Source organism: Cherax quadricarinatus, chromosome 59, assembly GCF_038502225.1.
Source record: "Cherax quadricarinatus isolate ZL_2023a chromosome 59, ASM3850222v1, whole genome shotgun sequence".
Taxonomy (NCBI): Eukaryota; Metazoa; Arthropoda; class Malacostraca; order Decapoda; family Parastacidae; genus Cherax; species Cherax quadricarinatus.
Window position 1 is genome coordinate 5522628 of NC_091350.1, and position 27287 is coordinate 5549914.

Here is a 27287-nt window from a genome sequence, read left to right on the forward strand (position 1 = left end):
TAGAACAATTCATAATAAAATAATATCAAGCTAAAATAACAGGAAGGTAAAAGTAAGACTAAAAATTAAATAATACAAATAAAGAATCCTCGCGATCGTGTGATAATAGTTTTGAGTTAAAGTGATGTAACAGTTGATCAGAACAATCACTTGGGGCATTTATACCTTGAAACTTTTTTTGGAGTGACTGATAAAGATCAAGGTTTATGCATTATCGTTTTATTTTATATTTATTTGTAATTGTAATGTTGAATCGCAAGCTTGTTTTCAAATGACGTCATATCCGCGTAAAGAAATGGCGGATTCGCGGTTTGGTAAGCTAACATATTGTGATTTTTAAGCTCCCGGCGGTATTAAGGGTGTTGTGGCGTGCTACAATGTGTGATACATGCAACACTAAGTCATTATAGATGAATAATATGGTTGGAGGAGGTATTATGGCGCGCGTGATGACGGAGGCGTGTGTGGCTGGAGGTGACCACTCATTATGAGGGACAATTGTATTTACCTCCTTTAAAGGAGGTGTTGCTTGATGTCGGCAAAGAGCTCTTGATAAAAAGAGTTGGAGTTGCCCTTCCATTCCCTGGATCAAATCTGATGAAGACCCTATTTTTTAGGAGCTTGTGTTGGGCTCAAATGGTAGCGCCTTCGACTGGCATCTGAAGGAGCTGAGTTTGATCCAGCACGAGTGTTTGTTGGTCAAATTTCCTTCCACCTTCCTACAAGGAACCCTCAGGGAAGCTTCCTTGACACTGGTATGGAACTCTTGATCTAAGGAATTGGACCTCTGCTCTCTTGAATCAAACTTGAAACACCTTCCATTACCTCAGGCGCTGTATGACCCCTACAGGTTTAGCGCTCTCTTATGAATGTAATAATAATATAGGCCTCGAGGGGGCTCACGTAGAGGTCTTTTGTGTCCTTGTTGATTATCGTGATGTTGACAGGACAGGACTGGACAAGCACCTAAAGTCGGTTCCTGACCAGCCGGGCTGTGGCTCGTACGTTGGTTTGCGTGCAGCCAGCAGCAACAGCCTGGTTGATCAGGCTCTGATCCACCAGGAGGCCTGGTCACAGACCGGGCCGCGGGGGCGTTGACCCCCGGAACACTCTCCAGGTAAACTCCAGGTCCAGGTGAGGGGCGGTGGTGGCTGATATTTAGGGTCCTGCCATTAGAACAAGGGATGTGAGGAGGGGTCCCACAGGGCAGCATTTTAGAGAATCACATGTTTTAAATGTCTATGAATAGTGTGGGCAACGTTTTTCATTGCAATGTAGTATATTGCATGTTGTCTACTCCTGGGGTGACCTGTTGCCAACTTCAAGTGGCTCTGGCTCTGGCTTTTGGTTTTCTACTCGAGACAGTGGTTGTTCATGTTATCTAATCTTGGTTTCTGCAACCTGCTTTGCATGAGTTATGCCATAGTGTGATCCTTCTTTATGAACAGGTAATATTTTTGTGGATCTTTGTCACCTTATGTGGGCTCAAAGTGGATGCTCTGAAGATGCTAGACATTTTTATTGTGCTAGACATTCTTGTGCTAATCTTCCTGTGTAGTTTGTTTGGATGCTTCTTCCTCTTCTGGTTTGTGGTCTTGAAGAGTCTGAGGTCAAAGAGGTTTGCTTCTCTCTCTGCCTTTTTTAGACACTGCCTGTGGTTCAATTTTAAGACAGTGGATGAGGACCTGTAAGTGTCAATGAATCCAAGAGCAAGGATGGTGTTGGCTTTGTTGCAATTGCCAGTAGGATTCGTATTGTGAGCAGTTATCAAGAGAGTCCACTGTGTTCACTACAAAGTATCATGCAATCCTTGCTGCTTTTAACCTTTTGGCTGGCTTAGTTCGATCTTGGTTAACTTGTGTGCTCAGATTCCCAGTGTACTTTATTTGTCCTGGCTCAGTATATTCCTCCATTCTTAACGTGGAATTCCATTGGTTCCTGGGACATGTTGGTGTACCAGGAAATGAATAAGTAGATGCTGAGTCTATGCTGAGGCAAAGGCTTCTATAATGAGCTTGCTCTATAGCAGATTTTTGCTTTAGTGACTTCATGGGTCATATACATGTATGTATGTCCTTGGGAAGTGGCAGGCCAGTGGGTAGTTTAGACAAAAAGTAAGTTATTTAGAGTTTGGCAGGACAAGATAAAATTTGTTGAGATTTTTAATCTGGAGGGTTTGCCACCTAGGATAACCCAATAAAGTCAGTGCATCATCAGGGACTGACTCTTATTTCTATTGGGGTCCTTTAATCTCGTCTCCCCAGGATGCAACCAACAACAGTCGACTGACACCCAGGGACCTACTTACTGCTAGGGATACAAGGACAGCAGGTGTAAGGAAACATACCCAATGTTTCCATCCATGCCAGGAATTGAATCACAGGTACTCAGTATGTGAGGTGAAAACATTCCTAACCAAGCCACAGAACACCCACTGAGTATGTATTTGGCTCTCCTCCAGTAGGCATCATCATTTTAAGACAAATATGATCTTTGATGATCAGGTGCACACATCTTTTCCATAGCTGCCTGTTTGCAGGTACAGTACTACAACTTCTCTCCTTTCCCCCCTCCTCCCCTATCTATGTAGCTTGTGGTGTGCAGCTGATAGTAGAATACATTTTATTAATTTACCCATGGCTTAGGCCTTTCCACTTTCATAATGATATTTATAATTGATGGGGTGTCTGGATCTTAGAGTGTCTTTCAGTGTCGATAATTTAGTGGGATTTTTAACCGATGCTTGTTGTTTAAACATTAACTTTATCTTTGTTTTTCTTGTGTACATACAGTATATTATATATATATATATATATATGTTACCAAGAACAGTGAATGATCTAGAGTCAGTGCTTTTCACATATCAAAGCTACCTACCTACTCAAAACACAGGGAGTTTCAGCACCTAAAATTCTTGCCAGAATGAAACCACCCAACCAGGACATCACCACCACATAAAAAGGTATTCAAATCATTTGGCATACTCTCCAAGATTTGTTACTATACACATACTTTGAACAGCACTACTTGCATTGTACTACTCTCTAATCTAGTCTTACCTCACCTATGCTATTTATGCCTGGGGATCCACTACAGCCCCTCACAATAAGTGTGAGGGGCCCAAGACTGTTATCTGCCTCCCAGCATACATAAAGGGGATTACCAATGGACCCCTGGCTGTCTTCAAGCAGGCACTGGACAGGCATCTAAAGTCAGTACCTGACCAGCCGGGCTGTGGATTGCACATTGGACTGCGTGCGACTAACAGTAACAGCCTGGTTGATCAGGCCCTGGTCCACCATGAGGCCTGGTCACAGACCAGGTCGTGGGGGCGTTGGCCCCTGGAACTCTCTCCAGGTATACTCCAGATATACAGCAAATCATCTAAAGTCAATAATAACCCAACAAAAAGTTACTGTGAATGATCACCCAGTGTAATGCCAGGCAACACACACCCACATCTTTTCAAATAATTTTAAGCTAAACCTCTCTTGCTGTGACCTGACTTGGTAGAAAAATAATAACCATTTAACAGAAGAAGCGGGTGTCTATGAAATTCCATACAGTGGTTGCAACAAAATTTACATGGAAGAAGCTGCCAGAAGCTTGAGGAAATGTGTTTGAGCATAAATAAGCAGCCCAAATTGATAATTGGAGCAATGCATGTGTCTGACATAGGAATTCACATAACCACCTGATGAGATTTTTCATTTCAAAACTATGTTAAAAGAAGGGGAAAATACAAGAGGAAAGCCATGACTTGCTTTTCATTTATTTTAATGTTTAATTGCTTGATGTCTTAAATAATCTGATATGCTTACTCTGTTTGACCACTTCTTGCACAGTTACTACATTTAAAATTTATTCTGTTATTTTAAATGAAACTGGCTACACAGATTGTGACTCTCTCCTTTTGCCCATGATTAACCCTTTTTGTTCAGCATTGTCCTTGTATATAGGATTTTTACTAATCTCGTATAAAAAATGGTGATGACGATGACCATAATATTTAAAGGGGTGGACCGGTAAGCCAGCTGAAGGCCTCAGTTAGATGACCAAAATCATCATCTGACTAAGACCCATGTCAGGAAACACTAGTCCTCTTTCCTGACAAACGTTACCTACCTACTAATCTCATGTCATTAAAAAAATTTAACATTACCTATGTTAGTAATGTTTCTAGAAGAATTTCATTTATGTAACTGCATACATGTATTTCTTATTAGGTAATTTTAATTTATTTGGGATTTTTACATTAGTATTCGGGTTGTTAGTAACAATATTCCTCTGGATCATATAACCTGTATGTAATACTTAGCTAATGATTCAGCCTCATAAGTGATAATACAATACCAGTAGTTTTATAGAAGTGATAAAGATTGACATTAATTCTACATCTCCACACAGGTGCTAGAACAGGAGCAGTGATGGACTGCAACAAATTCAGAGTAAGTACTGTTGTTGCACTGTTACTTATTGTGTGAAGTTTGATCTTGTGATAGAGTAAGATAGAGGTTATTAATTATCAATAATGCACAGAGCCAGCCACATTTTGGGAATAGCTAAACATTTTTTTTTCTCCCATGTGACTGTTGGAGACTGCATTTTGTTTTTTAAGGTATATTAAAGAAATACATTTTGCTATAACACTGATTTATGCAGTTTTTGGCCTGGGTACAATACAGTATACTTCTTGGATTTAATTATAAATAGTAAGTGAATTTTTTCTTTTAAGGCAAAGAATACATACAGTAGTAAGTGTTATACTGTACCTGAGGATATCAAACATTTAGTATTTATAAAAAAAAATTTAATTATATAATTATTTGTTATGAATGCACTTTACAGTTCTGTGCATCCACTTTTTTGCTACCATCTTATAATTTAAGTTTTTAGAATTTAGGCATGCCTTGATTATAATTTTAATTTGCCAAGATATTTGGTGAGAACTAATATTTTGTAAACCAGCATTTGCACCTCACAGCACCTTGTTTAAAAAAAATGTTATATTTGTGATGTGAAGTGTAATCTTTCATAATAATAATAATACTTTCCTTTTATGATATGTATCTAGTGACTGTTACTGTATGGAAAAGATTAAAATTTTTTTGATTTATTGTCAAGGTAAATGTTCTGAGTAGTGAAATTAACAAATGTGACATACTGTTCTGTACTGCCCTCTTCTGTACTGATCTTGTGACAGTGGTGAAAAAAGTTCGTATGTTATTGTGACGAGGTTTTAGCATTTTGTTTTGCCTTGTAAAAATGCTTTGGTTATCATTGAATATACTGCAGTACATATATTGTACCAAGAGATGCTGACGTAGAATCTTTTTTTTTTTTTATTGTATATAGTGTACTCTCACAGGATTTTGAAGTTTTTCTCTACCAGCTATGTTTCTGTACCTTTCATCCATGGTAGGGTTCCCAGATCCAATACTCTCATGATATAGCTGTCAAAGAGCATACACAGGTTCAGATTCATCAGGGTTGGAAGTGTTATGAAATTAAGGTTCATTAGACCATGAAAATCTAAGAAAATTCCAAGACAAAACACTATAATATTCTGTAAATCAGACAAGTGGGTCTTGCCAATTATTATCATCCTTATCTTGTAAAATATAAGTTAGAGAATGTTAATTGTGCTTAAGGTTTTTTGGTCAAGTATCAGCTTTAAACACTAAAATTCCTTGAAAAAATGAGCATTTTTGACACACCAGTATGCCATGCACCAACATATTCACAGCAGTGACAGGAGATAATTACAGCCTCTCCTCATTTAACGACGGAGTTCTGTTCCTAAGACTGCATTGGTAAACAAATTTGTCACTAAGCAAGGAGCATACTATAATGGCAGTAGGTTTGTGTCAACTATTTTTTATATTGTTTTAATGTTGCCTTTGCATCATTTATAACATTTTTAGTATATTTTTAAATGTTTATACAGTAGTGTACTGTATATTGTAAAAAACAGAATAGAGGAAATCAGCTCTAATACGTATACATTATTTAGGTATTCATACTGGTCAGAGAACTCGTCGTAAGTCTGAGTCATCGGTAAATGAGTATGTTGCTAAGTGAGGAGAGGCTGTATGTGTAAATAATTGAAAAATTTGCTTTATGCAAGTTCTTGTTAAGAATATTTTTCTCTTGCAATACAAGTACTGCATTAAGTGTGATCACTATATTGTATCATTGAACAAAAGGTTCTCACACTGGCATCATTAAGCAACAGCTGATGGTACCCATGGTGACTAGCTCCTCATTAATTTTCAGTAATGTTAAATACTTACATGTGATGAGGAGGCATTAGACTTTATAAGAAAATACAGTGGTCCCTCGTTTATCGTCGTTAATCCGTTCCTGGAAGTGCGACGATTATCGAAATAGACGATTTTTTATTAAATTTTCCCCGTAAGAAATAATGTAAATACAATTAATCCGTTCCTGACACCCAGAAGTATTAAAACAAAAAAAATTTTTACATGAAATATAGATATAGTACATAAACAATACAATGGGACACAATGAATGAAACATTAACAGCATAACACTTACCTTTATTGGCAATTCTTCTTAGTGTATGGAAGAGTGGAGGAGGAGAGAGATTGGATTAGTTACTGTTTGGAAGGAGAATCCCCTTCCATCAACACCTCAGGTACCAAGTCCTTTTCTGGGGTTACATACTTCTCTTCTCTGTTTCTTAATGCCACTAGGACAGCTTGAGAGTCACTGGAGTCCTGTCTCGCAAAAAAAGTGTCCAGAGAGCTCTGTTTCTGGCGTCTTTTTAAAACTTCTCTAAAATGGGCCAAGACTCTGTCACTGTACAAGTTGCCGATATGGCTTGCAACATCCTTCTCAGGGTGATGTTTCTCCATAAATCTTTCCATCCTACCCCACATTTCAAAAATCTCCTTAATTTCTGAAGAAGGCACCTTCTTCCATCTCTCTACCTCCTCTGCAGCAAGATTCTGAGCTGTGATCTGTTGCTGTTCCTGCTGAAGCTCTTGCAGCTCCTCAGTGGTTAGCTCTTCGTTGTGGTCCTCCACCAACTCTTTCACATCCTCCAAACTCACATCCAACCCCATGGAACTCTCCAATGCCACAATAGATTTCACAACTGACAAAGGCTCATCAGGGTCAGCCACAAACCCTTCAAAATCCCTCTTGTGGACACAGTCTGGCCACAATTTTCTCCAAGCAGCAACAGCTTCCTTGATTTCCTTTTTCTTTGCCATGATGGAAGATATGGTTATATGGGGTTTGTTATACGTCCTGGCCAGTTCGGCCACACGTACGCCACTTTCATATTGTTCAATGATGTTTTTCTTAAATTCAATCGTATTTCTCACCTTTACCAAAGGCTTGGCACTAGAAGCATTCTTTGGAGCCAAGGTAGCTTATTTAGCACTTGCAAACACTAAAATGAATGGAATATTGTGAAATATTTCGTATGAACAAGTGAGGGGACTGTCGCTCACTGGTAAACAATGGCACACTGGCTGGGAAGGGAGGCCGAGGCGGCTCAGAGCCATGAGTACGCGTCCAGGACGAACGACAATTAGCGAGTCAACCGACCATTTGCGAGCCAATGTTTGGACGAAAATAACGCGACAATTTCTGAAAAGGACGACTATCGAGCCCAATGATTATCGAGGGACCACTGTATATCTTTTTGAAGGTGGGGCTTCCAACAATTCAACAATTATAACCTACATATGGCAAAATTAGGCCTATTTAATTTTCTCAGTGTTTGAGGAATGACAAAATAATCTACATGTGCCCTACCTACTATTTACAGTATTTAAGCTGGAATTAATGACACAATCGTTTTATTTTAATTTATTATCATTTGCTGTTTCCCACTAAGGTTGGATGATCAAAGAAGGAAAACATATTCATCATCATTCATTCAGCTGGTGACTTGTCAGAAATGTGCTGACATCAAAGTCCATGTGACCCTCCAAACAGCAACATTTTCACCCATCCTTCAGAGTGCAGTCACTGTACTTCACACCTTTAGAACTTAAGTCTGGCTAACATCTCATACGTACTATAAATACTGTATAATGAATAGTAGTAGTATACCCTCCTTATCAATGTGTTGCACCACGGTATATATGAATATGTGTGTGCATGTCTGTTTGCCTCTCTATCTCTGTCTGCATACATGTGGACATGATTCTGTAAGCATTACATGTACTAGTACAGTATAGGGTATTATATTTTAAGCACACAATACATAACATTTCATACACAGTTATGACTGTAGTGTACAGTACATAGCAATTCAAGGTAACATTGTACAGCTACTGATTTTGAAATTCAGTACATTACAGTATACTATATCATTAATTGTACAGATTTCACTAAAGATACACATTCAGTCCACTGCAAATGCTCTTAGCCTTAAGACATAAAACTATTTTATTTATTGCAATAGGTGATTTTGCAGATGAATGAATAAAACAATATTGAATATATATGAATATATGGAGTGTGAGCAGGGTAATATTTAGTAAAGGGATTCAGGGAAACTGGTTATTTTTGTATAGCTGGACTTAGAGTCCTGGAAATGGGAAGTACAATGCTTGCACTCTAAAGGAAGGGTTCAAGATATTGGCTGTTTGGAGGGATATGTTGCGTATCTTTATACGTATATGCTTCTGAACTGTTGTATTCTGGGCACCTCTGCAAAAACAGTGATTGTGTGTGAATGAGGTGAAAGTGTTGAATGATGATGAAAGTATTTTCTTTTTGTGGATTTTCTTTCTTTTTGGGTCACCCTGCCTCGGTGGGAGATGGCCGACTTGTTAAAAAAAAAAAATGACAACCATTTTCATTTGGAAATTCTCAGTATAAATACAGGTTTGCAGGTGCATTGCCACCTGCCTAATCCTCATCAATGATCCTTAGTCTTATTATTAATAGTTGCTTTCAAAACAAGGGAAATAATGCCGATGGTGACACTCTTCAAATCGCTAGTGCTCCCTCACTTAGAATATTGCTCAGTGCTGATGGCCCTGTTCAAGGCAGGAGAAATATAGGAGCTGGAACAAATATAGAGATCGTTTACGGCTCACATTGAGCCAGTAAAGCACCTAAACTACAGGGAATGCCTGCAAGTCTTGAACATGTACTCATTGGAGCAGAAAAGAGAGAGGTAGTACATGATAATATATACCTGGAAGGTACTTGAGGGCTTGGTCCCAAATCTGCACACTGCCATAACATACTAGAGTGAGAGATATGGGAGGAATTGTAAAATAAACCCAGTGAGGAGCAGGGGTGCAGTGGGGACAATAAGGGAACACTGTATCAACATCCGGGGTCTCAGACTTTTTAACATCTTACCAGAAGATATCAGAAACACTGCTGGAACAAGTGTAGAAGCCTTCAAGAGGAAACTAGACAAGTATCTTCACCAGGTGCCAGATCAACCAGGCTGTGATGGATATGTGGGGCAGCGGGCCTCCAGCAGCAATAGCTTGGTTGACCAGGCAAGCACCAGACGAGCCTAGCCCATGGTCGGGCTCAGAGAGTAGATAAACTCTTGAAACTCTTCAAAGGTATATCAAAGGTAAAGCTCCATCAAAATGCTTAAATTATGTTAATTTTAGCAAAGTTAAGTTGGCAATTTAGATTTGGCACTATATTTTTATATTGATAAAAGTATGTGTATCAGTTGATATAAATTTTTTTGACCATCTTATTTTTGGCTTGTTTGATTGAACTGACTTAACTGCACAACATACATGCACAAGTGTATACTTGTGTATCTAGTACACATATAGAAGGATGAAAATATTTTCAATGTGTGTACAGGTGAAGTGAAATGCGGCTTTTGACTAACATACAGTTCGTAAACTTTTAACACAAGCAGGCCTACTGGCCTATTCTAGGCAGGCTTTATTCTTGTCTATTTATCTAGCTCCTTTCAAGGAGGTTGCATTGATGCTGCACTATTGCATTTGATATATGGAATGGATTTTTTTTTTTTTTTTTTTTTACACAGGGTTTGACAAGGTTAAGGATCCCTAGCTTTATTGACAGCTATTTACAGGTTAAGGATTCCTAACTTTATTGGCAAGCTAAGAGCTGTTACCTACATCAGCTCATTTGAAAGCATTTTTATTATGAGACATACAAGTAGGGAACAGGATGAAGTTGGAGCCATCTGTGGGCCAGCATTTTCATTTGATCAACTGACTTTATCTCGTTGACATCATTATGCTGTACGAATGTGTTCCATACTCGAGTCATCCTGGGTATGTATGATCTCAGATGGAGTGATGTTCTGGAGAAGGGTACAGCCAGAGTGAAGTTGCTGCTTTCTGCCCGTCTTGTGGCATAAAAGCTTGTTTCACGCTGTCCTCGAAGTGGATCCAAGTGTGGTATTTTGACAATATTGGCCTTGTACATAACAGTAAGGCCACCCACATCCCTCCTATGTTGAAGGCTCTGCTGAAATGACAGATCTATCCAGGATGGGTCCAGGCGAGAGATGAGACGTCTTGCTCTGTTCTCTACTCTGTCAAGCAGTCGCAGATGAGAGGGGGGGGGGGGCAGGCAAACCAAGAAAGTGGAGCATACTCAAGGTGTGAGCGTACTTGTGCCTCGTACAGGATCTTGCAACCCCTACTGTCAAGCAGATGGGAGATACGGCGAAGTGCTGTAAGCTTCCTGGCTGCCTTGTTTGCAAGATTTACAACGTGGTTCTTCATGGTTAGTTTGGAGTCAAATTTCACCCCAAGGATATCAACTTCCTCTCCAGGTGCCAACATCCTCCCATTCATCCTTACTACTGCACCAGCATTACCATCATGGTGCCTAGAGACGATCATCATTTGCGTTTTCTCAGGTGCAAATGTTACTTGCCATCTATTTCCCCAAGCTGATATAGCTCTCAGCTGGTGATTGATGTAGCTTAGAGCAGCTGGCATTTCTTCTCTTGGATGAGTGAATGTCAGTGTACTTCGTCTGCATATGCATGTGATTCTGGGATGAGATGAAGAAGGTCGTTGAAGTAGACATTCCATAACAATGGACCCAGCACGCTTCCTTGTGGAACACTTGCCCCAATAGGATGTCTTGCTGATTCCATTCCATTGAGAACTACACTTAGAGATCTACCATGAAGGTAATCACTGAGGAGACATAGCGTAGAGCCTGCAATTCCCAGTGCTTGAAGTTTTGCTAAGAGGCCCTGGTGCCACACCCGGTCGAAAGCGCCAGCAATGTCCAGTGCTACCACACAGCTGACTTTGGATTCATCCAGTGACTGGTGCCACTTAGTGGAGAGGTTTAACAACAGATCAGCAGCAGAGTAACCTTTCCTGAAGCCATATTGACGATCACAAAGTAGTGAGTGGTAGTCAAAAAAACTCTGTCATTTGTCTTGAGATTATTGTCTCAAGGATCTTACCAGTGATTGACAGGAGTGACACTGGTCTGTAGTTGCTGATTTCTGCTCTGCTCTTCTTTTTGTGAACAGGGACTACATTTGCCTCTTTCCATAGAGAGGGCCATTTACACTGTACTAGGCAGTGCTGAAAGATGCGAGTTAGAGGTGCTGCTAGCTGGTCTGCACATCTTCTCAACAATCTTGGGCTCAACTTGTCTGGGCCCACAGCCTTTTCTTGGTCAAGCGATTTAAGTAGGAAATGCACCTCCTCCTGCCTTATTGTCACCACTGACAGTTTTGACACAGTTCTTGCAGCTAGCCAAGGAGGGTCCCTTGCTGGATCAGGAACTTGCATTTTGGTAGCAAAGTGTTCAGCAAAGAGGTCTGCCTTCTCTTGACTACTAGTAGAGGTGGTCCCATCCTGTCGATTTAGAGATGGAATAAGTTCATCAAGCAGATAACCTTGTCTGTCCTTGACCAGGGACCACCAGGTTTTGGAGCCTACCCTACCTGATGCTAACTTTCTTTTAGTGTCCACCTCCCATTTAGCAGTGACCCACTTTTGAACATCACCCATATGCCTACAGGCTTGCATGTGCAAGTTCCTGTTATAGGTGGTAGGATGTCTCTTATACCTTCGCCATGCTTTGTACTTAGCAGTAGCAGCCTCTCTACAACGAAAGCCAAACCAAGGCTGATCTGTAGGCTGTAGGATGCTACCCTTTTCTTCCTTGGATTAATCCTGATTGCCTCTGATTCCTCAGGCATTGTATGGCTCACCTGGTGTGGATTTCCAGGTAGTGGGTTGTGTTTACATTCTTGTTGATTCGCATTAATGCCAAGCTGAGGTGCTGTTCCTGGAAGCTGCTGTCATGTTGTCATTCCCTAGTCTTATAACCTCACTTATTTATTGATGAGTTGTGTGTACCTTGCTGCCTTGTCACCCTTTCTAATTCTTCTTTTCTCTCATTCTCTTTCCTTCTCTTATTCTCTCTCCATTCTTCTTTTCCCTCTCCTTTTCTCCCTCCATCTTCCTCTTCCTAGTTCATCTTCCTCCCCTTCTACATCCTCTTGTTCTTTATTTATTCTTTCTTCCATATTTATTTTAGCAGTTTTTTCATATTCTGCCTTATATTACTAGCTTTAATCTGTTTCTCTCCCCCCCCCCTTCTTTCTGCCCTCTTTCTCTTTTCTCTTCATTTTTTCTGGTTACAGGAATCCTCTTCAGTTGAAGAGGACCCCAGCAGGGAGTCAATTTTTTTTTAACATGTCAGCTGTTTCATACCGAGACAGGGTGACCCGAAAAGAAAGAAAAACTTTTATCATCATTCAGCACTTTCACCATCATTTATACATAATCACTGTCTTTGCAGAGGAGCACAGATACGACAGTTTAGATGTCCCTCCAAACTGCCAATATCCCAAACCCCTCCTTGAAAGTGCAGGCATTGTACTTCCCATTTCCAGGACTCAAGTTTGGCTAATCAGTTTCCCTGAATCCCTTCACAAAATATTACCCTCTCACACTCCAACAGCTCATCAAGTCTGAAAAACCATTCATCTCCATTCACTTTCTACAGATTTATACACCCTCCAAGTCAGTCTGTTTTGCTCCATCCTCTTTAAATGACCAAACCACATCATCCCCTCTTCAGCCCTCTAAATAATACTTTTAGTAACTCGACACCTCCTCCTAATTTCCACACTACGAATTCTCTGCATAATATCTACACACATTGCCCTTATACATGACTTCTCCACTGCCTCCAGCCTCCTCCTTGCTGCAGCATTTACAACCCATGCTTTGCACCCATATAAGAGTGTTGATACCACTATACAGTGGTGCCTCAGTATATGTCCTTAATCCGTTCCAGGACTTTGGACTTGTACCAGACAGGATGTATAGCAAACGAATTTTCCCACAAGAAATATAGGGAAAACGATTAATCCGTTCCCATGAAAAAAATCCTATTATTGGCATATTATACATTGATGGGGCTGTATAAAATAATTTAAACACTGCTTAATACTAAAATATGTAATTTAAACACTGCTTAATACTAAAATACATACATAAATACAAAAGAATTAGATGAAATAAATGCCATGGCTGGCTTTAAACACTTCACTTTCTTGGCTTGTTCCTGCCTAGTTTTTCAAAAGATCGGCATGCATCAGTTTTGCCTATTCGCAAATTATTGCCTCTGATACACTATCGCTGGCACACTGTTTTTCTATTCTCCAGATCAAAAGCAATTTTTCAACATGCTCTAATGTCCCTGATCTTTGTTTGGTAATCGATTTAATCCCCTTCACAATGTTAGCAGATTTAATAGCATCTTTGTTTTTCACAATTGTAGATACCGTTGCTCTTGGCATACAATATGCAGAAGCCAAGTCCCAGATACCCATGCCACCTTCATACTTTTCAACAATCTCTCTTTTCACCTCCATGGTGATCCTAACCATTTTCTTCGTTGCTTGGTTCTTCTCGTTAACTTTCTTAGAACTCACGGTTAATGAATTTACTAAAAATTTATACGAAAAAACACAAAATCACATGAAAATTCAGAGTTACAGTGTGGGTTGTTCAGTGAATGGTAGCAACGGGCATACTGATGCTAGTGGGCAGTCATGGCTTTGTCTCGAGAGAGAGAGAGAGAGAGAGAGGTAAACAAGGGTAGCATGCAGTGTCGTGACTCATTTTGACCCATACAAGTTCTAGCACGCTGGTCATATTCCAAACAAAGGTTGTGTACCAAGCAAAAATTTTCGCACCCAAACAGGACATACACCAAGTTGGACTTATTTCAAAGCGGACGTATATACCGAGGTACCACTGTACTCTCATATACGTATTCCCTTCTTTGCCTTCATGGATAACATTCTTTGTCTCCACAGATACCTCAGTGCACCACCCACCCTTTCTCCATCAGTTCTACAGTTTACCTCGTCCTTCATAAATCCATCTGCTGACAATCTACTTCCAAATATTTGAACACATTCACTTCTTCCATACTCCCTCCAATGTGATATCCAATTTTTCTTTGCCTAACTCGTTTAATACCCTCATCACCTTACTCTTATCTATGTTCACTTTCAACTTTCTATCTTTACTCACCCTCCCAAACTCGTTCACTAACCTTTGCCACTTCTCTTCAGAATTTCCCGAAAGCACAGTATCATCACCAAACAGTAACTGTATCTGCTCACATTTTGTATTTGATTCCCCATAATTTAATTCCATCCCTCTCTGCAACATCCTGGCATTTACATCTTTTACATCCCCATCTATAAATATGTTAAACAACAATTGTGACATTACACATTAACACATCTGTTGAAGCAGAGCAACTGCACGAGGTGTGGAAGATGGCAAGTGTAGTCCCTATCTTTAAGAATGGAGACAGGCAGATGGCATTAAACTAGAGACCAGCATCACTTATGCGCATAGTATGCAAAGTCATTGAGCTTATCAGGAAAAGACTGGTGGAGCAGGTAGAAGAGAATGAGATTATACACAATGACCAGCACTGTTTCAGGGAGGGGAAATCCTGTGTCACAAACTTGCTGGAGTTTTACGACAGGGTGACAGAATTAAGACAGGAGAGAAAGGGATGGGTAGACTGCATTTTTTGGACTGCAAGAAGGCTTTCGACAAAGTTCCACACAAGAGATTAGTGCAAGAGGGGCAAGCAGAAATAACAGGATAGGCATTGCAATGGATCAGAGAATACCTGACAGGAAGGAAACGAGTGATGGTACATAACGAGGCGTTAGAGTGGGTGCCTGTGATGAGCGGAGTCCCACAAGGGTCAGTCCTGGGGCAGGTGCTGTTTCTGGTACAGTGGAACCCAGGTTTTTGTCCTTAATCCATTCCAGAAGGTCGCTCGAAATCGAAAATGGATGAAAACCGATATAATATTTCCCATAAAAAATAATGTAAATCTAATTATTCTGTTCCAGATGCCCAAAAAATATTAACAAAAAATACATTTTATAGACAATAACTATAGTTTTACACACAGAAAACAATGAGAAATAAATATAAAGCACTAATTTTAATGGATAAATGAACATTTTTACCTTCATTAAAAAGACTTGTTGGCATATTCTTTACAAGATCCGCATGCATCTTCCTTGCCTTTTTGCAAATTATTGCCTCCACAACACTATCTGCTGCTAACTGTTTTCCGTTGATCCACACCAACAACAACTTCTCAAGATCTTCAATTGTTTGCCATCACTACCACCCTCTACCACAATAACTACCACCCTCTACCTTTGTAGAGGGTGGTAGTGATATTTCTTCACAAAACCTTGCAGAGTATTGCACACTGAACAAGTGACAGAGGCAGACCGAGTCATGTACCTGTGAGCGGCAAGCAGCCGTGTCCCAGACGGGTGGACGCAACTGATACAGAGGATTTCCAAGTGGACGTACGAAACCCGAGGTAAAATATCGCCCAAAAAAGTGGTCAAAATCTGAATTGTATGATATCCGCACTGGACGAAATCCTGGGTTCCACTGTATTTGTGAATGACATTATGGAAGGGATAGATACAGAGGTGTACCTGTTTGCAGATGATGTGAAGCTATTGTGGAGAATTAAAGTGGATGAGGATCTGAACAGGCTGCAAGCCTTTTCCAAAAACTGGCACCAAGTACAAAGTCATGAAGATTGGGGAAGGTGAATGAAGACCTCATATAGAGTATAGGCTAGGGGGGCCAAAGACTGCAAACCTTACTCAAGGAAAAACCTCTTGGGGTGAGTATAATACCATGCACATCTCCAGAGGCACATATCAACCAAATAACTACTGCAATATATGGGCGCCTGGTAAACCTAAGAATAGCGTTTTGACACCTTAATAAGGAATCACTCAAGACTGTACACCGTGTTCGTCAGACCCATATTGGAGTATGCAGCACCAGTATGGAACCCACATTTCATCAAGCACGTCAAGAAATTAGAGAAAGTGCAAAGGTTTGCAACAAGACTTTTCTTGGAGCTAAGGGGTATGTTCTACGAGGAGAGGTTAAGAGAAATCGATCTGACAACACTGGAGGATAGGAGGGACATGATAACGACGTATAAAATACAGAGAAGAATTGACAGGGTGGGTAGGGACAGGATGTTCCAGAGATGGGACACAGCAACAAAGGGTTACAACTGAAAGCTGATGACTCGGATGAATCACAGGGATGTTAGATAGTATTTCTTCAGTCATAGAGTTGTCAGGAAGTGGAACACTCTGGAGAGTGATGTAGTGGAGGCAGGACCCATACACATCTTTAAGAAGAGATACGACAAAGCTCATGGAGCAGAGAGTGGACCTACTAGCGACCAATGAAGAGGTGGGACCAGGAGCTGTGAATCGATCCCTGCATCCACAAATAGGTAAGTACGCACACGCCGGCAGGCGTAGTGTGAACAAGTGCCTTTTACAACCAGTAACTAATGCAACAGACCAAGTAATGAGTAATGACATTATCATCTCCAAGAAATTAAGTTTTTTAATATTTAACCTTCCTGTTTATATAATAAGCATTGTGCAATAAGCATTACCTTATATATATATATATATATATATATATATATATATATATATATATATATATATATATATATATATATATATATATATATATATATATAATATTGAACATAATCATTAAAACTTTAAAAATAAAAAAAAAAAATTAGGAAAAGTATCGGCATTGGCCAAAATTTTGGTATTGTCTCATCCCTATTGCTCATCCATAATTTATGGATGAAGATCAGAATTGTGACCTGTACATATAATAGGCCCAGTGTAGTAACCATGGAATGCATGGACCACTGTTCGAGTCTTCCTCCATTTTACAGCTTATTCATTGACAAATTTTCATTGCGACTTAGTGGGGGGGGGGGGTACATAGGGTGATGAAATTGGCCAGCCTGGGGGGATACGACTTGATGTGGATACAGTAGCGTAAAGGATTCCATCATAGGTTGAGTAGGCATAAAAACTTTAGGTTTCGTTCCAATAGACATACTGTTACATGAGAATTACAACACTGGTGGGGGAGGAGGGGGATGAATCATAATGCGGTGAGGGAGGAAGTGCTGGGGAGGGGAAGATTGAACTGGTTAACCCGTCCTTTACATTGACTAGCATGGAATCTGCACAGTGGCAGATCCCAGGCGCCACAATGTACTGCCATGTCGGGAACAAACTTGTTAATATTTAACCTAACTGTTTGGTAAATGGTTTTGAAAACCGACAAATTGAAGATTGAGACACTTATGCTACATATGGGAATCTTTTTAAAGGAAACGTTTCACCACACAGTGGCTTCATCAGCCCAATACAAAGCCTGAACATATCGATTCCAGGCTGAAGGACTGATTACCTCAAACTCCTCCTTTCCTTACCCATGTCTGCTCTGTATTAGACTGATAAAGCCACTGGGGCGCGAAACGTTTCCTTAATAAAGATTCCCATATGTTGGATAAGTGTCTCAGCCTTTAACCTCACTGCATTGTTAACACGCATTAATCCTTCCACGGTTATAAAATATCATGGGGGTTGAGGTATTACGAACCGGCGTCCTCTCGGAGTGAATATTACAGTTCAGAATGAACATAACGTAATCCAGCACTACCAAGAACTTTGCTGGATTTAATTCTCACAGAAAAGACAAATGCCAATAGAACTATGTTGTTTATTTTTTTTCACTACTAACAACAATGCAGGGGTTTGTACTCCAGTACCTATAAGAATAAACATCACAAGACCGTTGCTGGAACAATTCACTTATAACGTATACTTATGAAACTTTAGACGACGCTTCAGGTGGTTAGAGATAATACAAAGTATGAGGTTGAAAAGTTATGGAGAGGTTTGGAAACGAGAAAGTCGCAAGAACTCAACTTTTCAGAGGTAATACAGGTGATATATATTGAAGACAGTGGTCCAGGACACTGAAACGTCTCTTAAAGTTTCTTTGCTAACTGTTGGTTATTTGTGAATCTACCTGGAGGGTAGTACGTTAACTTAAATTTGTCTGCGTTGCTTTTGAAAAGAGAGTTAAAAGGACCCTGGCTCGATTCCCAGAATAAGAAGAATGAACAAGTCATCTTACACATACCGCCCCTTTTCACCTTGCAGTAAATAGGTACCTGGATGGAACAAATAAGACACTTTATTGCAGTATGGAAAACTTCATTCAAGTGTCATATTTGTCTTGTCAGTAGTCACGTACTGTTTCAGTTGCAGGTACCTGGGTGTTAGTCTCCTGGCACATGCTGCCTCTGTCCATAGGTAATAGGTTCCTTAGTATTAGTCGATTGTTGTGGGTGGCATCCTGAGGGTGGTAGAATACCTGAGATTGAGCTGGGCTTTGAAATAGCTGACGGGCCTGGCACATGGCTAGGCTCCGAGTGTAGAGAGTGACTGGAAACTCATCAAAGGTATATATCACAGAATTAGAGTAACAACTCTTAGCTAGTATACTCAGCGGTGTTGGAAAAACCTCTGAAAAAATACCCTAAATGTTAAAGGTGGTAGATTCCACGTGTAAACTTGTTCCTAACAACTTGTTCACCTGTTGCTTTTCTTCAGACGATTTACAAGTTGATTTAATAATGCCGGAATTGTCATATAAACCACCAGCTTCAGCGGATGCTTTATTAAAAGTAATTCCTGATTCCTTTATGTATTTCAGACATACAGTTTGAACAATTTAGTCTTGTTTAATCATGGGTGGCTGTAGAAAAAAAATTGTTGTGAAATTGCCTGTCATTAATTTTGTGTCAACAGCTATCCTGATATAAGAATTAATTTTTAATCTTACAAGCAGTTTGTGTCCCTCGTATACATTAAGCAAATTTGTTCTTTATTAGATATTTCCCACGCTAGTAAGGCTTTTATAAATATAAAAATAATTTGAATTTGGTATGTCGGGCTGTACATCACTTTTAAAGCTGATGAGTTATTTCCATAAGCTGGGTACTCAAGTCTGGTTTAGACTTACCATTTACCTGGAGTTTACCTGGAGAGAGTTTCGGGGGTCAACGCCCGCGGCCCGGTCTGTGACCAGGCCTCCTGGTGGATCAGCGCCTGATCAACCAGGCTGTTGCTGCTGGCTGCACGCAAACCAACGTACGAGCCACAGCCCGGCTCATCAGGAACTGACTTTAGGTGCTTGTCCAGTGCCAGCTTGAAGACTGCCAGGGGTCTGTTGGTAATCCCCCTTATGTGTGCTGGGAGGCAGTTGAACAGTCTCGGGCCCCTGACACTTATTGTATGGTCTCTTAACGTGCTAGTGACACCCCTGCTTTTCATTGGGGGGATGGTGCATCGTCTGCCAAGTCTTTTGCTTTCGTAGTGTGTGCAAGTTTGGTACTAGTCCCTCTAGGATTTTCCAGGTGTATATAACCATTGGTCACAACCATTAAAAAAAAGTGACTACGTGCACATCTGTGTTTGGTCCAACAGTCCTTTAAATGCGTGTTTTGTTTGCAAAATTGTTTACTAATGGCGTCAGTTTCTGAACAGATATAAAAGTGCAGACAATTTATTATGCTATTTTTGGTTTGGTTACTTTAACATACGTTATCCCAAATTTACGTATAATTACTACCAGTAACTAAATCGTAACCCAAATGTTCCTTGTGTAAAGGAGATCGATACAAGAAGGTAAACTGGCAAAACAAATGGGAAATGGCGCACATGGGGCCTTCATTTTAAAAAAACAGTGATGGGAGATCCCCAAGCATGCACGTCTAGTGAACGTAAGAATTGCGTTCAGGACATGTCAGACCCACTGTACAGTGTGAAGAAACAAAGTCTAGAGATTTGCAACAAGGCTAGCCCCTGAGCTGCTCGGCTGACCTACGAGAGGCAAAAAGCTGAATTTAGTGATCGTAAGGAAAAGAACCAGAGGAGATATAAAAGCGTACGAGATATTGGGAAGACTTAATAGCTTAGAAGGACAGGTACGACACAATGAAATACAGGGATTAGAAAGAAAAGAGAAAAGTTAAAATTGAAAATAAATCACAAAGCTGTTGAAAGTTTTTCAGCCATAGGCTGGTTAGGTGGTGGAATGACGTAATGTTATGATATAAGGAAACATCAGGTAAGTTACGGTAGGACCTACGTGGTGAGAAAGTTATTAAACCAGACTCGAGCCTCGTAACTACATATTCGTTAGTGCGTACAATTGCACGCTCACGCATACGCACGAAGAGCAGTGTAAGAGCATAGAGGCGGGAGGGGTAGAATTTCAAATATAACTTACCATTAATACGTAGGGAACAACATGGGAGGAGCCACAGCATATAAACTAGTGGTGAGGACAAAGCATACAGGTAGCATAAACTAGTGGTGAGGACAAAGCATACAGGTAGCAGCACCATGATGACTAAATAAATGTGGCGTGGAGGTGGGCGGTGGAGTAACCAAGGAGACGACGCACACGCTGCTTCACGCCTACTGCCTCACACTGGTTCTTTCTGGTATAGCCAACTTACCCTTCCTTCCATTCTGTTTCTCTATCTCTCCTCTTTCTATCCTTCACTCCTCTGTGTTTCAATTTTGCTAAATAAAAATAATCCCACTCTATTTTTTCTTCCTCTATTCATTCTTTCCTTTCCTCTTCCCCCCACTCACCCTCTCTCCCTTCTCACTGCATTTCTCCTCCTCCTCCCCCCCAACGTCTCACCCTCAGTCGCCTCAACACTACTTCACGAATAAACAGTACTCTCCCCTCCCCCTCTTTTTTCATTATCCCTGGAAATAACTTTTTTTTTTTTTTACCCACGCAGGTCTACCTTTTGGGTCGGATTTCTACACCGACAAGGACCTACCTCTCCAGGTAGCAGGTAGACACTGTAACGGCACCCGATGCCTTAATAGTAGAGGGAAATGTGTGGCATAATAAACTAGGGTCTCGATTTACAGTATCACGGCATGCCTCTAGTTCATCAACGTTGATAAATTTTTACATGTATTTCATGTAGCCTTTTATAATAGTAACAATAGTATTCACTATTATTATTACGGGGCCACACGATTCCCATTTAAAATGCGTAAATATATAGTTTTTAATCAAAACATGGTAAGTAATTTTATTTAGGCACAGTTACACATAAGTATAATTATCATACATAGTAACATATGCGTACACGCTATTAAAAGCACATTTATAATAAGCTACAGATCCAAAGTATACAAATAACTTCATCTTTGCTCTCTACGTAACTAACCACAAATCACAGTTTATTAATCCCACTCACGCGTTTTTCCAGTCTTACCATAAGTCCTGCAGTCATTCATTTATATACAGATTTTAATATTTTTAATAGGACAGATTTTAATATTATTTATAGGACAGATTTTAATAATATAGTTGACTCCATATGGTTTAACAGACTACACATTTATAAGATTGTTTTAGCCATACACGTGTAGTAAGATATGCAGACTTAATCTAGCTAGCCCAACAGTCATTGTGTCTTGTTTCCATTGATAGTTTTATTAAGTATCCCTTGAGTTTAGTGTCATATGAGGGATATAATATGCATCCCATACCTATCCTCTGGAGAGTAGTCAAGAGTAAGAGTGTGCACAACTCTGTTGACATTGCGCGCGGGGTCCACCAGTTATAAGCGTCTGGGAATTTTCCACTGTCAAGTCCTGGAAAAATCCGTGGGTGGCGCAAGTACACCAGCACCGAACACTCAGATAGTGCATAGGCAATACTTACACCCTAGGATATACATAACGAATTATGATAGTACACCTTTAAAATCAGTCCATAAAGGTCTTGAAATGAGACGCTGGCAGCGGGGCATAGGAGCGCCGCAAGGGTTTGGCAAGTCTCCCTATATTTCATTGTTAGTCCCCCAACCACCTTAGCTACAGTAGCATCTGTTTCTTCTGCAAATACATATAAGAAATATTTTCTTCACTTATTTTGCTAACTTTTGTGCATATATGTGTGTATGTGTCGTGCCGAATAGGTAAAACTTGCAATTTTGGTTAAAATAGCAATGCTCTTCTTGCCGAATAAGGCAAGCGAAAATTTGTGTATGCAATAATTTCGCAAAAATCATTCTGAACATAACGAAAAAAAAAATAGATTTCATTGTTTATTATTAAATTATTGTAAATGTATCTTAAACATATTTAGTTGGATTAGGCTAAATTAAATTGTGCTTTTCATAATAAGGTTAGGTAAGTTTTCTAAGGTTCTTTTGGTACAAAATTATTGATGTTTACATTAACATAATGAAAAAATATATATCTAAACGTATAATAGAAAATTTTAGAAAGGACTTAATTTTGAATGACGGTCCTTTGGGAACGTACGTACTTGAACATTCGCCTCTTTTTTTAAATTTTGCAAGCTCCTGATGATGTGTTGATTGCAACACGAAAGGCCTAGAGCTATCATTCTACTCTCCCCATGGTTGTTTTACACACACACACACACACACACACACACACACACACACACACACACACACACACACACACACACACACACACACACACACACACACACACACACATACATATAGTGTGGAGTGATGTCCTTGAAAAAGATATAGCCAGTAAAAGGATATCTGTCCACTGTGTAATGTAATTGTGCTGGTTGCAGTTGAGCTAAGTAGTGTCGAAGGGGGCATAGGCCTTATACATGACAGAAAGGTTTTTTCATTCTCTCTCTCTCTCTCTCTCTCTCTCTCTCTCTCTCACACACACATACACGTGTACGTGCGTACGTACGTGTTTCTCCTACATACGCTTTTACCGCGCGTTGCTTGCAAAGAGAACAGTAAATATTTTTTTTGTTATCGTTGTTGTTTGGCTTATTTTTGACTACTAATGTGTTGATTGTGTTAGTGTCTGCTACATTAATTCCACTCGTTGAAATAAATCTTTTCTCTTTCTGCTAAGCATTTAATAGTCGTTTGATGTATGGTTCTCAACTTACTTCTCAAATTTATATTTTTTCTGGCAGTAAAATGAACTTTAGATATAAACCAACGTGGATAATTAAAATTCATCTAAAGCCTTTAGTAAATGCTGAGTGCTACCTTCTTCAGTAAATATGTTTCAAAATAAATGTTTGGGCTTATTATAGGAATGTAGCGATGTAGAATTGTTGTGACTGGATTACACAGGCATTACTTATCAATGCATGATTATAAACCTAGTTAGATGACTCTCACTGTAGCCGGAGTGGCATACGTACTGGCCTGGAGTGCACTGCCCTGCCGTGGAGTTTTAGGACATTCCTGTCATGGGTTCAGTCCCCACCTGTTCCCTGGTTTGTTTGCAGTCGTGTTATGATTTCGTGAGTCATAAACCTGAGGCTGGTATTAAATTTTCATCTAACAGTGTTGGTCTAAGTGTCAGTGTTTATGCAAGTTGGCTGAAGAAAGAGAAAACAGAGCAAGCCTTTGTAATAGCGTTTTCTCCTTCGCAGGAAGCTTCATCAGGTCTTCAGAAAATATGTAAATTATTGCTTATAAGTTTGTTGCAGTCTCACTTGTTCGCACACAGCTTCTTCCTTCTTCATGGAAGTTTATGTAGTATACATGTTTTAATACATCGTTAATCTCATCGTTTTTTAATGTTCTTCGCTTAACTTTCCATCGTGTTCCTTTTCTCATTGTTATATGTCTAATATTTATCATCTTTTCCATTTTTTATCGTTGTTTTTATTATCCCTTAGTTTCTTTCACTGTTCCTTGTTATTTTTGCAGCTATTAATCTTCATGCCTTGTTCTTCTTTGATCATTTATCTTTATCTTTATAGCGTCAGTTTATGTATTATTCCTCGTTCTTGTCCTTGTAATTTTTGCTACAAATTGGTGACGTGTAATAGGGTAGTGTTAGCCGGTACAATCCGAGTCATTTTTCACATTGTTTCAACCAGTTACTAGACGTTATAACTAGGTGTGCGCTCCCTCCATCCCCCCTTTCTTCCTCCCCCTCCCTCTCTCCCTCTACAATAAACTGCGTGAGGCTAACTAACAGCAACAACCTTGGTGATAAGGCCAACCAGGAGGGCAGATCTGGGACCTTGCAGCAAGGGCGGTGATCTCCGGAATCGTCTTCAGGTAACCTTCTGGTTTTGTGTTTCTGCTTAAAGTATTAATTTTGGCTGTTTGTTTCCCGTAACATACTATCGACAGTATTGAAGAAAAAATTGCAAAATAAAATATTTGGAAACTCGGAACATCTTTCTTGGCTTCAGCTCTGTTCTCTAAGTGGTGGTCAGTATAGTACAAATACATTGCATTTTCTTTCGTTTTCGAATGTTATATATAAGCACTAATTTAATAGTCGCATAGGTTTTCATCGCGACCTCAATCATCATCCTACTACCTCATCGTTAACTGACGCCGCTTGCGTATCTAGGGTGTGTGGTGATAGTGTAGTGAGGGGGGGGGATGGTTGGCGAGACGAGGCCGGTAGCTAAGAATACTCGATAACCTTGTTGAATTCTTAATCGAAAGAGACGTATTGAGATTAAAATTTTGTACCTAAGGAGGGGAAAGTGCCTAGGTACTGGTAAAGAGTTCGTGATGCAAGGAATAGCAGCTGGTCTCTCCCCATTCCTTTGTTCAAATCTGATCTACCATTCCCCAAGCGCTCTATCACTTCTGCTTTAGCGCTTCCCTATAATAATATGAACGATCTGCTCCATTTGTAATTACTTTGGATGACTGTTAAGACCTTGTCGAGTTCTTAATCTTGGGATAAATAATGCCAGGTTTATCTTACACTTTTGATGCTCCAGGAATGGAATTTTACATTAAACGACCTAAATTCATTTATGTTGCGATTGCTTTTGGATGAGTTCCATAGCCTTGCGAAGTGCGCATGTAAGCTGGCTTTGAAACGCTTGACCTAAATATTTGACCTAGCTGTACCTAACTTATCTACTGGCTGCAGAGTTGTGTTAATCAGTATTGAAATTATCTTATATAAAAATCACATTCCGTGCCCAATATTAACACTTGCATTGATATTAAGCATCCCCGAAGGTGTACTTTTTTTTTTGTTTTGTGTTTTCCTCTAAGGTTTTCGCTTATAACTTAAACCGCATCACATTCGGTTGACTTCAGATTGTCTACTCTGGAGTACTGTAATTAAGGAAGTGTTTATGCATCTATTGGCATGTGCAGGGGCCCCTCAGGTCAGTTTATAATTACAGAGACCATTCCCAGGTTTGGTTTCCGTGCTATGAAGAGAAATTCTGTTCTGATCATCTTCATTATTTTAACATCGCAGTAATCTTGTGAATTCCTTACCCGATCAGTTTGAGTCTTTCAAGGCTGTAATAATTTTGTCAATACCTTATCCTGTCGGCTTGAAACCTTCATCTCCATTACCTTAATACAACTTCTGAGAGACTTCAGACTTAAAATGCTGGTGTATTTTGGAATTTTCTTATCTGCCATAACTAGAGAATGTTTCTCGTGGTTAGCCTTAAACTTTAAATGATGGTGTATCGTACTAGAAAGTTAGAATTTGTTTTGACCTGCCTGTGCAAATTTGCCGTTTGTATTGGAAAAATTGGGATATTAGTATCCGTGCAATAACTTGTCAGTACTTCTTCTGATTGGCTTCAAATGTTCAGCGCTGGTCTATTGACTCAGGAAATCGTAGTGACACGATTGCAAACAAACCATACCGCGGGTTATATCCCCGTCCGTGGTATGGTTTGTTCAGCGCTGGTATTTAACTGCATTAGAAATTTGTCTCACACTTCTGTTTTGCTTGCACTGAGGTAGATGGGACTAGGCTTAAGAGAGATGGGGATACTATTCTCGGATCACGCAACTGGCGAAACGCTATTAGTAGCTACAGTAAGTGTAGGAGGTAGACGGGGTGGAAGGAACAGGGTGGCGTCACACTTGGTATTTTTGCACTGTTGAATAATTTGAGCTTATTCTGTACGCTGTCAGTCTTTATTTCCTCCATTCTTCCATAGCGGAGCAATTGAAACGTGTCCTCGGTAAATATCATATTGACTGGTATTGTACAGGTTGTATGCAGCCTTAATGACCCTTGTGCATTGGATAGAATTTAAACTCGATAAACCGACTTTTTTTTCCTGTAATTGACTCGATCTGTTGATTATTTGCCATGTTATATTATCATCATGGGGAAGCGCTAAACCCGTAGGGATTATACAGCGCCTGTGGGTGGTGGGGGGGGGGGGTTGGAAGGCATTCAGGCTTAATTCAAGGAATTGGAGCAGATCCAATTCCCTACATCAAGAGCCCCTCACCAGCATCAAGGAACCTCCCTTGAGGGGTTGCCATGTTATGGAATAAGGAAAATTCGTCGTTGCCAAGTAATTCTTGCATGTGAAATACCTTGATGTTGAAGGGCTCTTGATCTGGGAATGGAAATCACCCTCTCCTTCCTTGGATTAAACCTAAGGAGCATTTTATGTGAAGGTTGTGCAAGCTGTTTCATATAACTGTAACATGTTATCTATTAAACCTCGGCCCATCGTAAACACTTCATATTTAAGTCAACTTACCAAGAAATAGATTTAAATATGCGTAAATAATCAAGTTATCTTTCAAATAAATAGCATACCTTGTGTAAATATATTGGTGGTTGGAGTTTTTCACAGGTTATCTGTGTACTGGTATTGGTGTCCGTGAGGGAGGCGTTAGTGTTATCTCTTCGAGGTTATAGGCATTTAATGACGGTAGGAGAACCACATTGGTAAACTGCCAGATAGCCATCTTTTTTAATAGAGGCTAAACCGGCCTCCCAACCTGAGGTGGTGGGAGACTTCAGTAAGGTGGTGATATTGTCAAGAATATCACCGTTGCTTCAGTAGGGGTGGCAGCTTCAA